The sequence below is a fragment of the Bos indicus genome, chromosome 20 (assembly GCF_029378745.1).
Source record: "Bos indicus isolate NIAB-ARS_2022 breed Sahiwal x Tharparkar chromosome 20, NIAB-ARS_B.indTharparkar_mat_pri_1.0, whole genome shotgun sequence".
NCBI classification, from domain to species: domain Eukaryota; kingdom Metazoa; phylum Chordata; class Mammalia; order Artiodactyla; family Bovidae; genus Bos; species Bos indicus.
In genome coordinates, this window is record NC_091779.1 from 36683936 (window position 1) to 36697423 (window position 13488).

At 38.2% G+C, this 13488-nt stretch overlaps 1 protein-coding gene across 1 annotated transcript in view; it reads right to left on the reverse strand.

Annotated features, from left to right (window-relative positions):
• WDR70 (WD repeat domain 70) overlaps window positions 1-13488 on the reverse strand; it is a 287174-nt gene that overhangs the window by 84506 nt on the left and 189180 nt on the right. The gene's annotated exons all lie outside the window — the stretch shown is intronic.

Sequence of the window (13488 nt, forward strand, 5' to 3'; positions counted from 1 at the left end):
CTTCTCTGTTTTCTGACTGAGAGAGTATAAACACGGTTTCTCATAATAAAACAGGGTTACCACATGATGTACACAGCAACTGGCTCCCTGACCACCTGTCCCATGAGTATCTGTGTTTTCTACCCAAGGTAAAACGTCTACAGCAAAAAGTCAAATTCTTCACCAGACAGTTTAGATTGAGAATAAGTCTTTAGAAATTAACTATAAATAAATTTGAGCAATAAGTTTAAAAATACTTCTGAATTAAGATTGGATCCTTGCATTACTTTGCAGGATAGAGCTGAAAGCCACAAAAACCCGGATATGGGACAAAACTGGTAAATATTTAAAGCAATTCTTAATTGCTGAGATTTAAAAGAATCTTGCAGTGCTCTTTAATTTGGGTCTCACACTATAAAAACAAAAGTTTCTGAGGAGTTGTAAGAAATGTGGTAAGGCTTGGGTAAGTAACAGAAGAAAGAGGACGGGAAAAAAGATAAAACAGGAAGAATCACTGTATCACCAAGGGTTTTGGAGCTCAAATCATCACTAGTTACATCATTTCTCCAGTTGCAATGAATCAAAGAGTAAGTTAAAAGAGGACACATGCAGACCAGAGCACTGTTTTACATTTTTGGCTCAGACACTATTTTCTGTATATAAAAGCACTACTAGCGGCTCTATTGAGTGAACATCTAACATTTACTATCTTGTTTATAATGGTTAAAACAGTAATGTTTGGCCTTGTCAGCTTACAAAATAAATCAGAGCTGTCTTGTAGCTGGGAAACATGGCTCAGGAAATCTCTCTCCTAGAGAGAGGCATCCCTTATATAGGCTTTCTAGAGAGTATGGTCACCCTGCAGAGAGTCTGACCATTTTAGACGACATAGCAGCCCTACCTAGACAACTGCAAAGGGCTTTGCTTGTACAATGCATGCTAAGTCACTTCAGTTGTGTCCAACTCTCTGTGACCCCATGTACTGTAGCCCACCAGGCTCCTGTCCATGGGATTCTTCAGGCAAGAATACTGGAGTGGTTTGCCATGCCCTCCTCCAGTGGATCTTTCTGACCCAGGGATCAAACCTGTATCTGTTACAATCTCCTGCATTGGCAGGTGGGTTTTTTACCATTAGCGCCACCTGGGAAGCTTGTACAACAGAAAACACTAAAAATATTTTTTTTCTTTTTCTTTTAAGAACTAGGGAGCATTTTACCATATTGCCAATTGATACAAGATAATAATAAAAGTAAAATCAGCTGTTCAAAATTTGCTAAAATAACGCAAAACCAGGACAGGTTTTCATGCAATCCAAACTCTCAACTTTCAAATAACCTACTTATCACTAGAAAATCGGGCACCACGAAATGAAATGATCAAATGTATTTTATGGAATCATTTTCCAAATTAGTTCTATTATATCAGAGTACAACTACTTAAAAAGGTATCTTTGAAAAATACTGTGAAAAATTACTTTTACATTAAATTTTACCCATTTGTTAATTCTAGTTTCAAAAAACCTTCAGAATCCAAACATCACCTCACCACTACCACCCTGGTCCAAGAAATGACCTGGACATCTGCAACCGCCAGCCCCCAACCAGTCTCCTTGTCTCTACCTTCCACCCTATAGTTATTCTCCATGCAGCGGGTAACTGCACGGAGAGGTGATGTTTCAGAAAATGTGCTTAGATGATGTCATTCTTCTCCTCCAATCTAATGGCTTCCCATTACCCTCCAAAGAGTGTTCAAGCTCCTTGACACAGCCTCCAAGCCCCTACTTGGTCTGAGAGTCTCTCACCCCAATCTATGCCCACTTCTCATTCACTCTTCCCTAGAAAGGGAGATAGTTTACTGACTCATGAATGTGGGAAGAACTAGTTGAGAGCACTTGACTTAGTACTCTCCTCTTCCTTCCTAGGTATAAGCTATCCTTAGAGCATTCTTTGCATCTCCACATCCTGAGCCTTCCTGGGGTAAGCCTAGCTGGGCAAATATGTCCAATTCCAGGAGTTAGTCAGCAGGAGCTTTTGGTTTTCATCCTCTTCTACCATGTGAAGCAAAGGTGGATTCTGGCCTTCATCTGTCATATTTTAGCGATTAGTCTTATTTCTTAATTTCTTTAGAACCCATGTAAGAAGGAATACTAATTACTAGGGCTACCAAAATCTCCAACATACCAACAGAAACAAACACATACAAGGCATACCTCATACAGGAATACAGAAAAGAATCTAGAAACAGTCATCTCTGGGTAGTATAGTTATAGGCGTCTTTCTTTCTTTATATGCTTTTCTATTTTAGGTGAATATTTTTATAATAACTATGGATTACTTTCTTAAATCAGAAAAAAATTAACCAAAATATACTTTCTTTGGGGGCAATTAAGGAGGTTCCTGGTATCAAGTTTTCAGAGCAAACTATGAACTATGTTGAACACATGTCTAATAAAACTGAAGTTACAAAACAACTTTCTCTAATCAAGATTACATAATTAGAAAATAAAAATGTCTTACCTTTTTTACAGACATTTTATAATTACTTTCACTTTACTATTTTGGTTAAATTCAAGTTACCAAGTAGTGACAAAATTTACGTCATTCTCTTGAATCTTCCCTTGTGGCTCAGCTGGTAAAGAATCTGCCTGCAACGGGGGAGACCTGGGTTCGATCCCTGGGTTAGGAAGATCCCCTGGAGAAGGAAAAGGCTTCCCATTCCAGTATTCTAGACTGGAGAATTCCATGGACTGTACAGTCCATGGGGTCGCAAAGAGTCGGACACGACTAAGTGACTTTCGCTTTCACTTGAATCTACATAGCCCCTCTGGTCTATTTATTCAATACAGGATTATATCAGGGTCTTCTCTGCTGGCTCAGTGTTAAAGAATCCACCTGCCAATGCAGGAGACATGAGTTCAATCCCTGGTCCAGGAAGATGCCACGTGCCATGGAGCAACTAAGCCTGTGCGCCACAATTATTGAGCCTACGCTCTAGAGGATGGGAGCTGCAACTAATGAGGGCATGTGATGCACCTACTAAAGCCCAAGTGCCCTAGAGCCCAGGCTCTGCAACAGGAGAAGCCACCGCAGTGAGAAGCCCGTGGGCCAGAACCAGAGAGTAGACCCTGTTTGCTGCAACTAGAGAAAAGCTCTGGCAGCAACAAAGATCCAGCACAGCCATAAGTAAATAAATACAACTTTTAAAGAAAGATTATATTAACTACTTACTTATAATGTGTAGACATTTGACTCAGTAATAGCAGCTCTTATATTTTAAACTGGAGGTTTTTGGTTTATGACTGATTTCTTTTTCTAAATATCAACACACAACCATAAATATTCATGTACGTTTTCTTCTATCACATTCAGGAGAAGACTCTTCTATTTTTACTTACAAGTTGAAATGTTTTAAAAATACATACAAGTCTTTATAAGTAAATTTTGTGTTAACTCAATTTAAATTTTCAGTCAAGCTTCCCTGAGCAACTTTGATCAATAGCTGTCCTTAAGAATTTTTTCACACATTCTCATCGGTTACATTTTTTTCCTTCTTTATGTTAATGTCTATGCATTGAGGTAGTGTGTAAGTTTTGCCTTTCCAAGGATATTGCACAAGGTCTATATTTCCAAATTAGAGTATGAAAGCAAGGATCTTTTAGATATAAATGCCGAGGGTGCAGGTAAATTAAACCATTGAAAGTTAATTCAACAGTACTTATATATACTTTGTATACCAAAGGAAAGGAAGAAAAAAAATCCTTGCCTACAAAAAGCGCAGGACAGTGACACACGAATTTTTTCATCCTTGGTCAACTTAGGCAGAGTGAAAGTTTTCCTTCTTAATCTACTCCCATTTCCAGTGGCAAGAGAATGTAGGGTTTAAAGTTCAACTGTAGATACAGTTTTTAAAAAATTATAATCCATTTTAACAGTAAGAGTAAGAATTATTTGCTTTTTAAACAGCTATATCAAAGCATAATTTAATACTATAAAATTCACCCATTTTAAGTATGCAATTCAACAATTTTTAGTAAATTTACAGAGTTGTGCAACCATCACCATAATTTAGTTTAGAATATTTCCATCAGGATGATTCATTTTTGAACCATAACGCTGTGCAACACAGCAATCAGGAGTACAGACTCTAGTGCAGATTGCCGGGCTCCACAATTTACCAGCTGCATGAGCCTGACAAGTTGTTATCCCTTTCTTTGAGGTGCATTAGTTTTCTTATCTAAAATATTTGGTTATTGACAGTACCAACCTCACAGTACTGTTCTCAGGGTCAACTGAATTAACATATATATAAAGCACTTAAAACAGTAGCCGGCACAAATTAAGTATTCAAGTGAAAGTGAAGTCGCTCAGTTGTGTTCAACTCTTTGCAACCCCATGGACTATAGCTTACCAAGCTCTTCTGTTCATGGGATTTCCCAGGCAAGAATACTGGACTGGATTGCCATTTCCTTCTCCAGGAGGTCTGCCCAACCCAGGGATTGGACCTGGGTCTCCTGCATTGTAGGCAGACGCTTTACCATCTGAGCCACCAGGGAAGTCCCATCAGTAAATATTAGCTATTATTAATATCAAACACTTTAAAATCTACTTATTCGAAAGCAATAGGCAAATAAGCACATTCCATACTGAAGACTAAATCAAATGACCTATAACAAGACATTCATTTGATAACAATGAAGCCCGACTGACAGTAACTTAAAATTTAGAAGCAAGAATAATAGCAACTGAAAACAAAATTAATCCAAGATAAAATCCATGATGCTCATGAGAACCTACTGTGTAGCACAAGGAATTCTACTCAGTGCCAGTAACCTAAATGGGAAGGAACTCCAAAAATGGGGGGTATACATATACATATAGCTGATTCGCTTAGCTGTACAGTAGAAACTAACAACATTGTAAAGCAACTATATTTCAATGAAAATTAAAAATAAATAAATAAAACCTATGATGCTCTGATAGCATCTATTCACCTATTTATTCAACAAATATTAACTGGGAGCACATACATTCACCCAAATATTAACTGGGAGCACAATATTAACTGGGAAACAGCAAATAAGACAAAAAGTCCCTGACCTTATGAAGCTTAAGAGGAAAAAAAGTGAATGAGCAGGCACATGAAAAATAAAACAAGGTAATTACACAGTGTTAAGTGCTATAAAGACAATAAAACAAGGCAACCGGGCGGAGAAACAGGTACAGAACAAAGCCAGGGTTACTACTTTAGTCAGCAGTCTAGACTGGCTTTAGAACCAGCCTTCTTAATCTATATTCTCAACTACTGCAGGGTTTTATGATTCTTTGAGATGACATTTCAGCAGAGGCCAGAATGAGAGGTTAGCAACCCCACCCAGAGCTATAACCATGGCAGAGGCAGCAAAGATAACAAGCACAAAGGCTGCAAGGTGAACAAGGCCAAACAAGACCTGAAGAGCAGAAAGAGGCCAGCTAGCTTGGAGTTCACTGAATATGAAGGACAATGATAGAAGATGCCATTGAAGAGGTAGGTAAACACCAGACTCCTGCTTTATTCCACTATTTGAATCACCCCTTTCCTATTCAATAGCTTGAGGTGATATTAGGTTAATAACTGGACATTTCTGCAGCCTAGGGAAACTCACCATCACCATGGGTTAAACTATGCCAAAGCACTCTTCGCTTATTAAAAAGATGAGATTTTTTTTTTAAGTGGAAGCTTAATTAAAAAAAAAAAAACCTTTTACCTAATTCTGTTATTTGAATGTCTTTAGGATTTACATTCCTAGGATAATCTTCTAGTCCACAAATACAGCAGCATGACTATGCAACAGCACCACAGAGAGAATGGCAACTGATCTACCTTCTTCACTGGGTGAGATCTCCAGTCGTGGGGAGCTGCCAGGAGAGACAGACAGGGCAGAGCGGTCAGTATATAGTAAGGCACCAAAGCAGGAAGGTAAAGAACGATCAGGAGGGAACCTAATCTGATTTTAAAAAGAAGTTTTACTATTTATGGAGAGAGTTGCGGGAGTTACTCTAAGGCAGGATAAAGACAAATGGAAAGACTGAAGGTGTCAGTCTGCAGATACATGAACTATATTCACTATGCAGCAAGCAGCCAAGGAGTGAGTATTATATTGAACGTGATTTAAACTGGGGCTAAGCAAACCAGAGAGGATGGACAGAGAAGCGAAAGGATATCCAGCAATGCAGGTGAGAGGTGATGAAAGTCTGAAGTAGAGTGAAGGCAAAGGAGAAGAAAGTGGGGGGGGGCAGATGTGAGGTACACTAAAACATAGAATATATAGGAGACAGAATATTTTGAAGTTCTAAATGGAAATACAAATTAAGAAAAATAGCAAAGTCAAAAGGAAGGGTGACTTCTAAAGGAGAAGAGGAGTAGTGTTCAGGGTATTTTGAGCTTAATTCTTGGTGGGATTGTCTCACAGACAAGGGGAGGTGCGTGCCTTCAGAGTACAGAAGAATGTATAGGATGGAACTAAGAGACAGACTGGAGTCACAGCAAGTAATGACAACTGAACTTGAAACAGGTCATCTGCCTGACAGGAGACTAGGAAAGATGATGTCCTCTTTGGGAAACACAGCCCATGAAGGAGGCGGAGGATAATAAGAACCAGAAGGTGGTGACTGTCACACGTGTCAAGGTTGCCTTGTCACCTGAGCAAGAGGGCAGTTAGCAGGAGAAAAGTTTGTTGCAAAGAGTGATACTGTCAATAAGGACAACACAGACTGTGAAAAAGACAGCTGAATTTGGTGCTTAGATAGTCGTTTTAAAAAAAATTCTTTAAAAAGAGAGTGTACAATGTTTTCTGATATATCTTCAAAATACCAATTTTCCAGCTTCTTCAGGGCCTCTGAAAGCAAACTGGATGGAATGTCTGTTTTGTTCACTGTGGTACCCCCAGAACCTAGACTAGTAGTTGGGCCAGAGGAGGAGTGGATAACTTTTGTGGAATGAATGATGTGACCTCTCAATCTTCCCTCCATGTATCACCCCCTTGAGCTCTTCATTTCTTCCCTACTGAGCTAAGAGACCAGGATCTCACACATGTTGACCAACTGTCTTATCAACATCCTAAATAATCCGGCCCCAATATTCTTCTCTTACATGTTTCCTATTTCTAACTCTGTGAATTTTTAGGATCTTCTCTATTAACCTGGTGTCTTGAAATTTCATGATGCCTGGTTTGATGCGAGTCTTCATTCACTGTGGTGAGCACTTGATGAACAATTCTTACCCAGAAAAAAAAAAATTACTTTCAGTTCTGAAACTTTGGTGGAGGACTAGGGGGCAGGGTAGGAGAAGGCCAGTAATTATTATTTCTTACCTAATTGCATCCATCCTCTCTCCTCTATATTTTCTCTTTCTAAAACTTTCTGGTCAAATATTGAGCCTTGAACTGACCCTTAAGTCTATCTTTTCTTTCTATTTTACACTCTTTTCTAGATTTCTTTGACTATATCTTTCAATACTATCTGAAGAAGGAAATGGCAACCCACTCCAGTATTCTTGCCTGGAAAATCCCATGGATGGGGGAGCCTGGTAGGTTAAAGTCCGTGGGGTCACAAAGAGTCAGACACGACTGAGCCACTTCACTTCACTTCAGTACTACCATGGCTTTACCCTGTTTTCTAAGAGTTTTTCCTTGAACTCCAAGTGTACAAAGGCTTTTTGCAATATTATCCTTTAAGTTTCAAGGCTGTAATATTCTCTCTTCTCTCTGAGAATATTAAATATAGGAACTTTTTATCGAATTAATCTTGTTTCCTACCTTGTCTCTCGCCCCTCTGAGATTGCTTTAGTGTCTGCATTTCTTGTTAGCTGATTTCTTAAAATATCTGGTGATCCTTGTCTATTCATTAAAATATGAGTAAGATACTAAAAACCTGACTAGAAACACTGTAGGGGTCAAAATCTTCTTCAATAAAGGACCAGACAGTAAATATTTTAGGCTTTGAGGGGCATGTAGTCTGCTATAACTACTCAACTCTGCTATTACAGTGTAAAAGCAGCCACAGATAATATAAAAATGAACGAGCAAGGATGTTCTAATTAAGCTTTATTCATGGACACTGAAATTTGAATTTCACATAATTTTCATGTGTCATGAAATATTTTTATTTTGTTTTTCTTATGAACCATGTGGCAGGCAGAGCAATGTCCCCCACAAAGATTTCCACCCCGTAATCCCTGGAACCTGTGAATATGTTATCATACCAGGCAAAGGGAAATCAAGATTTCAAACTGAATTAATGTTGATAATCAACTGATCTTAAAACATGGCAATTATTCAAGGAGATATAATGTAAGCACAAGAGTTTTTAAAAGTGGAAGAGGGAAGCGAAAGAGAAGGTCATGGTTTTGTGATGTGAAAAAGACTCAAACTCACTATTGTTGACCTTGAAGATGGAGGAAGGCAGCCATGAACCAAGGAATATGGGTAGCTTCTAGAAGCTGGAAAGGGCAAGGAAATGGATTCTCCCCTAAAGCCAGCCAAAAGAGAATACAGTCCTGCCAACACCCTGATTTTGAGTTCAATGAAACTCTTTTTTAATATAACTTTTTAAAAAATTTCATTTTATATTTAATTGGAGGATAATTTCTTTACAATATTGTGATGGTTTCTGCCATATATCAACATGAATCAGCCATAGGTATACATATATCCCCTCCCTCTTAAACCTTCCTCTCACTTTCCACCCCTCTAGGTTGTCACAGAGCATCAGCTTTTGGTTTCCTGAGTCACACACCAAATGCTCACTGGCTATCTATTTTACATATGGTAATGTATAATGTTTCAATGCTACTCTCTCAAATCATCCCACCCTCTCCTTCCTCCACTGTGTCCAAAAGTCTGTCCTTTATGTCTGCGTCTCCTTTGCTGCCCTGCAAATAGGATCATCGGGACCATCTTTCTCGATTCCATATATATACGTCAATATACAGTATTTGTCTTTCTCTTTCTGACTTACTTCATTCTGTATAATAGGCTCTAGGTTCATCTACATCATTAGAACTGACTCATCAATGAGACTTCTAACTGACATAAGAAGTCTGTGCTATTTCAAGCCACTAAGGTTTTGGTAAATTTGTTACAATAACCACAGAAAAACAACACAACCATTTAAAAACAAACAAAAAAAAATCTTTCTTAGCTTGCAGGTCGTACAAAAATAGATGTGGCACGTGGGCCACAGTTTGCTGACCTTTGGTATAAGCACTTGCTCCAGACTGCCTAGCACTGGATCCTAGTTCTGCCACTTATAAGCTGTTTCCTCATCTGTAAAATAATGATAGTAATAGTACTTTTGTAAGGATTTTTGTAAGGATTAAATGAAGTAAAACATGTAAAGTACTTAAAATATTACCTAACTCAAAGTAAGTATTCAGTAAATGCTATAATAATAACAATGGCAATAACAACAGAGGAGGAGATGAAACACAGCCTTCTATGAAGATTTACACCTTATCTCAGCTTTGCTTGGAGTATGAAGTCTCTCTGACAGACCACCCTAAAAGTAACTCTTCAGTCTAGGGTAGGAAGAGAACTGCAGGATAAGCCAGTTCATCTTTTATAGGCTTTCCCAAGCCCAGCTAAGGTTTCAGCTTTCTCCAGTTGGCCAAGTCAGTGACCACTCACACATTTGGTTTCTAGTTTCCAAAAGTGTCTTGACTTCTCTTTTTGGCTGTCATCTCTAATTCTCGTTGATTGTATGGGTTTATGCTTTAAAAATACCTTTTCTGTCATTTTAATGGGGTTTTAGGAAGAAACAGAACTGAATGAATCTGTTTAACTTACCATATTTAACTAGAAGTCTTAAATTCAATCATTCTCCTGACTTCAAAAAATAAGGATAATTTTAACCTAACTTTTTCAAAACTAGCATATTCTCATTTTTATTAATACTGCTCCCCCAAATATGTGACATTTTACAAGAGCATTATAAGTAAAACTTTAAAGCTTCCATTAAAATAATTGACAAATTACAGCTTAACTTTAGGGCTTGCAAGTAATTTCACAGTATTGATGGTTTGTGTTTTGAATCAATGACACATTTTTTGAAAAGTGAGCTTTGAAAAAATATGCATGTTAAAAACACTATGGCATAAGTTGTAAGTCATATGCTTTCTCTTGAATGTTTATTTTAAAAATAATTATAATTCATAACTACCAAAGCACACTAATCACTGGATACATAACGTTTTTGTTTATTGATGGTGATTTTATTTCCATACATTGAATGACTGGTTCTAGCAGGGATCTATATTCTTATCTTCCTAAACCATACTTTTAACCACCAAAGCGTCTGCTATGCTCAAATTCATGACACTTCCCAGACATTGTTAAACTGCACCCTGAGATCTAACTCTGCCAATTCTACAAAAACTGCAAATCCCCTAGGAGCTAAAAAAGAAAGAATAAGACAAACAGTTATTAAAACCTGCTATGTGCAAGCCCTGTTCTGGATGCTTTAAATATATACCTAATACAATCCTCAAAATAACTGGACAAGGTGGGGATCATGCCCTCATTTCATGAATAAGGAAAAGGAGGGTATAGAGAGCTTAGGAAACTCAGGACTGATGGACAGAAAGTCCCAGGTAATGTGCAGAGTAATTGTATGTCTCGGGTGTCATTTACAAAATATGCTATAGAACTACACAGTAGACTTCTAGGTATCCATATTATTTTCTAAACTCCAACTATTAGGCCTAATTGAAAAGACAAAAAATCTATATTTGAATTTTTAATAAGACTTTCTTTATATTTTTTACAGAGCCACATCTAGCTAGACAAACCAACAGAAATAGAGCTATGGAGAAAACTACAGAAGGATACACTGCAGGTAATTTATAAGCCAGGGAAGCCCAATTTATAAGCATAATGGGTAGGAATAGGCTAATGAGAGTAGAGATACAACTACTCATAATAGTAGTAACAATTTTTTGAAAAGTATATATTTTATTTTTGTAAAATTATGCTTCCCGTTAATAAAGAAATTTTGAAAAATCCAATTAGAACCATATCTATTATTACAAGGTTGTCCATGTTATACTCTCAAATTTAAAAAGTGAAAGTGAAAGTCGCACAATCATGTCCAACTCTTTGCGACCCCATGGACTGTAGTCCAAGGAATTCTCCAGGCCAGAATACTGGAGTAGGTAGCCGTCCCCTTCTCCAGGGGATCTTCCCAGCCCAGGGATCGAACCCAGGTCCCCCGCACTGCAGGCGGATTCTTTACCAAATTAAAAAAAAAAGGAAACTGTAAATTCTCTATTATAAAAACAAAATGTTTTACTCTGTGTGTGTATGTATATATAATATATTAATAAAGGGGAAGGTGTAGAAGGCCAAATGTCAACCTAATCTTAACTTGGGTCATCTGAAGGTGACCGCATGTTTGCATGCTCAGTCACTTCAGTCGTGTCCAACTCTCTGTGACCCCACAGACAGCAGCTTGCCAGCTCCTCTGTGCAAGGGATTTTCCCAGCAAGAATACTGGAGTGTCGAACCCACGTTTCCTGCACTGCCAGCATAGTCTTTGTCCACTGAGCCACCTGGGAAGCCCTGAAGGTGATTGGAGACATTTAAAGATTTGTGGAACACTGGACTCAAGCCACTACTGGTGACTTTATTTTTCATATTCTTTCTCCTTCACATCTGTTCTCTTACTCACCAGGGGCTTATTTGCTCAGAAGCTTATCTCCTGGTGTGATCACTAGTCCTTGCCCCACCTTTCTCTGAACCAAACCAACTTTCTCTAGCATGGCTGAGAGAATGTGGGCACTGACCAACCACCAAGCTGGAGAAATGTCTCTGCAGTGTCTCACAGGCTTGAGGCTTTCCTGGTAAGGGGTTGTAGTGTGTGGTCATGTTTCTAAAAGGGATAGCCCCAGAATCCGGACTGGGGTTGCAGGCCAAAGGAGCAGTAGGAGGTAGTCAGATGGAGAGTGGGTCAAGTTTCTGGTAGTACCCTATTGCCAAACCAAACTTCAAATATTATTCCCTCCCATCACCTGTTCTAGGGAAGGCAAAACTCCATGAATATAATGGGTCCTCATTTTCCTGCTACAATCTTAGTCTACAAATAATGGTTGCAATACAAGGAAGCACACCATGTTCTTTTGGTAAAGAATTTGGCATAGTGTCAATTCTTGATTCATACTAAAGAGCACTAACACTGTTTCTAGCAAAATATGTCCCAAGAGTTCAGTAGGTTTTTTTATGTGAATGGAAGTCATCACTGGGTATTCATAAGACTATCCAAGCTGGAATATTTTAAACGCCAGAAATTATACTTGAGAGAGACATGAAACATCGTTTTAAAATCCATCTATATTAATACAGATTATGTGTTTCTACATCATTAAAGATACATCTAAAATTATGTATTTGTGGACCTCAATAGCTCCCATTCTCCCTCTCATATCTCTGACTTACTAGGTTTTCATATAACATAGATAGTTCTTTATGCTACTATTTTTAAGACTTCTTAGAAATAAACTGACAATGTCAATAAACAAGTAAAAAATATATATTTATATACTGTATATGTATATTTATATACTGTATAAGTACTGTATATTTTATATTTTTATATACTGTATAAGTATGCCAGGTGATGATCAGCACTATGGAAGAAAATAAGAGGGAGAGAGTGCCACTGGTGGGGTGAAGGCTGCAATTGTATATAGTGTGGAGTCAAGGAAGGCCTTGCTGAAAAGACAGCATTTGACCAAAGTGCTGAAAAAGGTGAAGGGTGAAAGTCATGTGAACACCTAAGAGAAGAATGTGGAGCCTGGAGGTTCAGCATCTGCAGGGGTCCTGAGTCTGGCGGCATGCTGTTACCTCTCCAACACCATCTCCCCATACTCTGCACTTCCCTCACTTCCTGCCAACTGAACACTGGCCTCCTTGCTGCTGCTCACATGCAAGCTGGTGAATGGAGAGTGAGGAACTGGGGAGGCAGCACAGACCAGGAGAAGCTCCTCTGAAGTGGCCTTCCTCTCAATTCAAAAACAACCCAGCATCAAATGACTTGAGAGCGATGCCGGGCAAACAAACACTCCTCTTGAGCAACAATGTCCAACAGAACTTTCTGCAATGATGAGAATGTTCTCTATCTGTGCTGTCCAGTAAATGGCTAGTATGGCTGAGGAACTGAAATTTTAATTTTGTCCTATTTTAATTATTTTTAAATTGAAATAGTCAAATGTAGCTAGTGGCTATACTAGCAGCCAGCAAATTTCTAGAATAAAGGTAGGCCTTGGGAATACAGAAATTTATCACTGACAGACACTTTACTTCTAAGAAAAGAGATACATTTCATTTAATTTGCTGAAGTTCAAGTTGGTCTAATGAGAATTCCATGATAAAATATAGCAATTATGATAGCTTTACTTGTCACAAAACATATGTATGAAGCATTATTTGCCATGTAATTCTTTGGCTACTGTGTGGGAAAAATTACTGTTATTAGCTTTTCT